The sequence below is a fragment of the Staurois parvus genome, unplaced genomic scaffold (assembly GCF_062004578.1).
Source record: "Staurois parvus isolate SC_StPar_1 unplaced genomic scaffold, SC_StPar_1.0 ptg000007l, whole genome shotgun sequence".
Classification (NCBI taxonomy): domain Eukaryota; kingdom Metazoa; phylum Chordata; class Amphibia; order Anura; family Ranidae; genus Staurois; species Staurois parvus.
Window position 1 is genome coordinate 5,681,456 of NW_028317803.1, and position 6,201 is coordinate 5,687,656.

At 39.7% G+C, this 6,201-nt stretch overlaps 1 pseudogene; it reads right to left on the bottom strand.

Annotated features, from left to right (window-relative positions):
* Positions 1-2,113: 2,113 nt before the first annotated feature.
* Positions 2,114-2,264, bottom strand: LOC149474282 (U2 spliceosomal RNA; annotated as a pseudogene).
* Positions 2,265-6,201: the final 3,937 nt, after the last annotated feature.

The window sequence follows — 6,201 nt, forward strand, 5'->3', positions numbered from 1 at the left end:
GAGAATAGTACTTGCCTGACTGCATTGTGCCAAGTATAAAGTTTGGCGGAGGGGGGATTATGGTGTGGGGTTATTTTTCAGGGGTTGGGCTTGTCCCCTCAGTGCCAATGATGGGAACTTTTAAGACATCAGCATACCAAGACATTTTGGACAATTTCATAGTCATGCCTTTGGGGGAACAGTTTGGGGACTGCCCACCAATGAACAAAGCAAGGTCCATAAAGACATAGATGAGCAAGTTTGAGGTGGAGGAACTTTACTGAATCCTAAGCTCAACCCGATAAAACACCTTTAGGATGAATTAGAGGGAAGACTGCAAGCCAGACCTTCTTGTCCAACATCCGTGCCTGACCTCACAAATGCGCTTCTGGAAGAATGGTCAAACATTCCCATTGACGCACTACTTAACCTTGTGGACAGCCTTCCCAGAAGAGTTGAAACTGTTATAGCTACAAAGGGTGGGCCAACTCAATACTGAAAATCCAAACAGAAGTGGGTTGCTCCTACTTGTCAAATGTATTAGGCTTAAACAATATAAGCTCAGCGTGCCTGACTAACAGTTTCAATCTGCTTATAAGTACAAGTCCAATTTCCAAAATGTTGGCAACATGTGAATACAAAAATCTTCTTTATTGCATAAAGGAGTAAAAATATTCCATGGCAAACTTACGCTGACGCGTTTCAGTCTAAAAAAAGACCTTATTCATAGCTGTAAATAAGGTATAAGATCTGTTTTTAGACTGAAATGCATTTGCATAAGTTTGCCATGGAAGATTTTTACTCCTTTATGCAATAAAGAAGATTTTTGTATTCACATGTTGCCAACATTTTGGATATTTACAGGTTACCACTTTAGACCTAAACAGGAGGTCTGGCACTAGAATTATTGCTCTCACTCTTGCTTTCATGGCAATACCTCATCCGTGTAGTGCAATCACTGTTTACATATGTATGTGGGACCTACACATGCGGTCGCATTTGCACGTGAGCACAAAGGGCACTTTACTTTTTTACATTTTATTATTTATTTTGTTTAAATGTATTTTTTACATTGTCTTTTAATTTTCTTTGGATCAAGTTTTTGCATCAACTTTGTTGGTAGCGTAAGGGATAAATAATATCCCTAGTGATATCATGGGCAGTGACAGGTATTCAAAAGCATCTGATAAAATCATATCCGACCATATCAGATGCATTACAAGCCAATAATGACTTGAAAACAAGAAACCAAAACTGGAAGTGACAAAATCTTTGTTGCTTTCACTTTATGTCACAAGGGGTGTGGGTACAGATGTATGTACCTTCCTCCCCTCTTTTTACCGGACCCAATAGTTAGCAGCAGTCTCCCTGATCACCCTGGGGAGCCCAGCAATGGCAGCAGGTGGCAGCAGGAGGGGGATCCCCTTTGGCATCCTGTAGAAGTGATAGGGCTACTGTGGAGCCACTTGGACCAGTTCTACACGAAAATCCATCCTCGGCTGAAAATTATGATACCAGAATCATAGCTGCAGCCATGATCCCGGTATAACAATCTCAACCTGAGGATGTAATGGTACATCCTAAAGGCATGAAGTGGTTAAAGCACTGGACCAGTGTAATGATCCCTTTTGTAGACTCTCAGCATTGGGCTGGTGCTTTGAGAAGGGGCTAAAGGATGATACAGGGCAAACAGACTGGATTCTGTAGGCCCAGTGTCTTTGTCAAGAGAGGCTCTTTGAAGAGAGACCACCCAAGGCAGAGGAGGAAGGAACCTGATGGCAACACATCCTTCCCCTAGACTTCAGGTTAGGCCCACATCCTTCATACTGAGTAAAAGACAAATAAGTGCAGTGTGATACACATAGAGAGAAAATAAATTAAGTATGCAGGTACATTTGGTAAACTGGCCTAGTGCTTTTTCACTCAATGGGGTCCCAAACTCATAGTGCTACTCTGGCACCCCCAGGTCTCCACTCTCAGGGGGTGCTTGACACTGTGGGCTCTCTGCCCATTTAGCATCTTGCCCGACCATTAAGCATTGTCATATAAGGAGGCACCAGACCCCTTGAAATTATATACCAGGAAATATACCTTTGCCCTTATCTCACCAGTGGTCTGGTTCTTGTTTTCCAGGAGAAGATCCCTCAGGACCTCGTAATACCAACAGGGGTACTATACAGCCAGCCATCCAAGCCATAATGCCAAAATGATGGTGAAGCACCTCTAATGGAGACTGATAAGAACAGATGCTAAACTTGATCTTAGCCAAAAGACAAAGAAGCCAAGAATCTTCCAAAAAATACTCTGTCTGGCAGTAAATGCACCAATCACTGTCTCCTCCATCAGATGCTTTTAGAGCTCCCACCAGGCCAACCTGAAGAGACAAGAGGATGGAGATATGGCTGTATCAGCTCCAGCTTCTTAATCTTAATTAGCTCTACATCCCAGTCTCTGCAGTGTTATACTGTAAAGCCACCTTTACCCTGACAACACAAACACCATCGCATAACCTCCCACTGGCATCCAAGGTTTAAATAAAGGAGAAATAAAAAGTCAGCCAAGCAGAAAAGACTAAGTACAATGAATGTGTGAAGCTATAATAATTAGTCTTTCTCCTGGAATAAAACTGAAGTGATTCAATCTCAGAAGGACATCCCTTTCAGAAATATAAAGGATACACAATTTAATTTTTGTTCCTTTTCTAGAACTAGAGTACATATTTTTTTTAGCTGTTGTTAAGTAAACCTGACATTTTACAAAAAAGCTGAAATAAAGGTGTTCAGGGAACTATAGGCATGCACTGTCCTTGTTTTTTTTTCACTTAAAGAGGTTGTAGCGATCCAGTTAGCCTCAGTGATAAAATGCAACACAGTAAAATAATATTTCATTATATACTGTACGTGCATTATATATTTCATTATATATGTGCAAAGATGTTGAAATTACAAAGTGCAAACAAATATGCCACCACATATGCATACACTATAAAAGTCCAGAACAAACAATAACTGTGTATATATGATACAGTATGCCTTATATCATAGTGTATGTGCAAAATGCTAAAATTATATATAAATGGAGCAAAATCAAAAAGTAAAATAAAATGTATGCAAAAAACATACATTTCAAGGCCACATCAAACAATAACTATAAAAAAGTACTATAAACTTTCAAATCCCATCACCCATCTTCTAAAACTATTAACATCCTCTGCTGTATATACTGTATCTTCCATAAATGCAAACCCTTCCAGTGATGATCTCATCACTTAAAAGGTAAGTAGTGCACTCAACAGACCAAATAACATGGAAGTATACTCACTTGCATAAATTCCTGCTGAGGGAGGGCAGCAGGACAGCATCTCCTCTGCATGTGTCTCCTGTGCCTGTCAGCTGCTTCAGTAAGCTGGAATATCACCACTCTGGTATCAAGTAGTAAACTACCATTCTAGGACCACAGAATGACAGCTGATCCCCCAAATGACATGGGGGCCAAGAAGAAGACTCTCCTTGTGCAATATATTGAAACTTTATTGATACATACTACACAGTAAAACAAGAAGAAAAAAATGTATAATAGTTTATAATTAGATTATAATATAATAATACTTTTTAGATAATGATAATAATAAAATAATAAAATCATCACATGGCGACAAAAATAAAGTTTAGTGAAAAAAAAATTGCAAATTGTGTAAAAAAAAATGTATGTTTCACCCAAGCATTTAAACACCCTCACAAATATTTGAGTCCCCTTCTTCCAACATACTGTACAAGCATATATGAACTTGAATACACACATCAAGGTGCCTATGCACAAAATGTTGATTGCATTACACATGTTACATATCACAGTGCATGTTAGACTGAGAGAAGTAATTCTAGCTCCATGATTCATGGTTAACTCTACACTAATGATCTATAGGAGCGTTTAAAGCTTTGCCTATGGAAACAACAATTTTAAGATGTGACTTGTTGGGTATCTATTTACTTGGCACAACCTCATTTTTGTATTTTAACAAAAACAATGGGGTAACATATTGTGTTTGGGTGCCCTAAAATTAACTTTAGTGTGTGTTTTATTTTTACTAAAATGTTTTTTTTATAAACTGTTTAGCTAATATCATGTGATATAAAATACAATTAGAACTGCCATTATTTTATTTTCTAGGGTATCTTCTTTTAGGTCCGGTTTCCATCATGCCCGCTTCAGCATCACACAGGAACACTCTGTGCATTCCTGTGCAATTCAAACCGCATACAAAATGCATTATATTTGCAATCTGCAGTGAGTGTCAATAAAAAGTTAATGACAGCCCAAATGCAGGTCATAAAAGCAGTGCGTTTGCTTGCACCAGCCCCCAATGGATTGCATGGAACTTTTGTACCATGCAATCTGGTTGCAGTGCATTTTAAAAAGTAGTGCAAGCACTACTTTTGGTGCATTGCGGTGCAATTGCAGCCCTTTCAAAATTATTGGGCTGAAATTGCACCGCACAGAACCGCATGTGAATCACACAGGAACATACAGCGTGTTTCCATGTGATTCAGATGCGGACATGGTGTGAACCAGCACTTAGAAAATATATAATATATGGGGGGGTTAACTAATCTTCAGACCTAAAATGATTTCTTGAATGTATGCAAAAAACACAAAATCTGCTCTGGTGGCAAAAGGGTTAAAGGTACAAACCCCTACTGAATGTTGAAAAATGCTATTTATCTTGGGGAATATGGTGGTAGGGGAGGTAAGGATTTTTACATCCTATTGTTGCTACTCTGTGTTTTGCAACTTCTGTACAGCGACTCTGTATGCACTTACAGTAGTAACAGGTTGTGTACATTTTTCCACAGGTCATATTTTCTATTTTTCTGGCAGCAATTGATTTTTTCACAGCCTGTCCCTATTCACATTTGTTGCAGTCATAGCAATGCATCTTCATATTGCATTATCTGAAAAAATAGTGCAAGTGCAGTGTGCACCTAAACAACCACACATTACATCCATCACATTCACATTCAGATATTTGAAACTGTCCTGCCACTCACCGAATTCAAACTGCTCTATCCATTGTGGTATCTTCATCCTTCTGGACCAGAGTTTGGCATTCAGTATTAAAGTGATTGTAAACTCTCTGGAAATAAATACAGCAAATATACTAAAATATCACCTTTTACATTGAAAGTAATAGTGCTCAATGTTTGTATCCTTGCTACATCCTCATTTTTCTATAATATGCCATCAACTTCCCCAACATATTACAATTCATGGTGTCACTCCGCGCCCCCCCCCCCCCCCCAGCTGCCTGTGAGCTTTTATTGACAGCATAAGTATTGTTGAAGTATGTTTTCATATTCTCCTAGATAGATGTAAAATGTGAATTTTAACTCTTTTGGTGCCAGAAAGCTCACTTAGTTCCTAGATCCTACTACTAAAGCATTATAATTTGCAATCAAGTGAAAAACAAATTCAATCCCCCTATGTTTTCTCTATTGTCTAATGTTAGCTGTTCTCCCTGCCATCTCCTCGCCCTTATTACACACCTCTTTTCTTGCAGCTTTGTAACCCTGGTAAGCTCACTTCACATATCCCTGCTAGCTCTAATTAAAATTTCTCTGGTCCTAGTTTTTTTTCTTTCAAATATACACCTCCTCGGCTTCAATCACCTTCCCCAACACAACCTCTTGGCTAAACTCCCTGCAGCTAACACATGGTGAGACACACTGCATTCTGATGATGATCTCTGACTCTCTGTTGTTTGTGATAGATCCTGCCCTGGGAAGAGTTACTGCAGGAGAGCACAGGAACCCAGCCGTAACTCACTGTCTGCAATAGACCCCAGAAAGCAGGAAACTGGGATCAGCTCAGGAGAGGACTGACAACTCATGGGGTCCCCGGGCAATAGGGGATCAGGGGGTCCCTGTGTCCTTGCCCAACCTCAAAACACACCCAAAAAGGTACCAGGGGCATTTCATGGGGCCCCCTACTGACCCGAGTGCTCGAATGGTCAGTCCGCTCCTGGATCAGCTTTACAATGGAGTGTCACTGGCTTGGATATCTACGTGTGTGGTGGGATAGTACATTGCTGTCAGTTCATGTTATGTGGTCTTCATAGTTGCCAACATTTCCCAAAAATTTTCAGAACACTTTTTTTTCTCTATGTCCAGAAAGCAAGTGTAGGCTGAGTGCTATGTTAACCAATTCAATACCGGGCAATTTTAC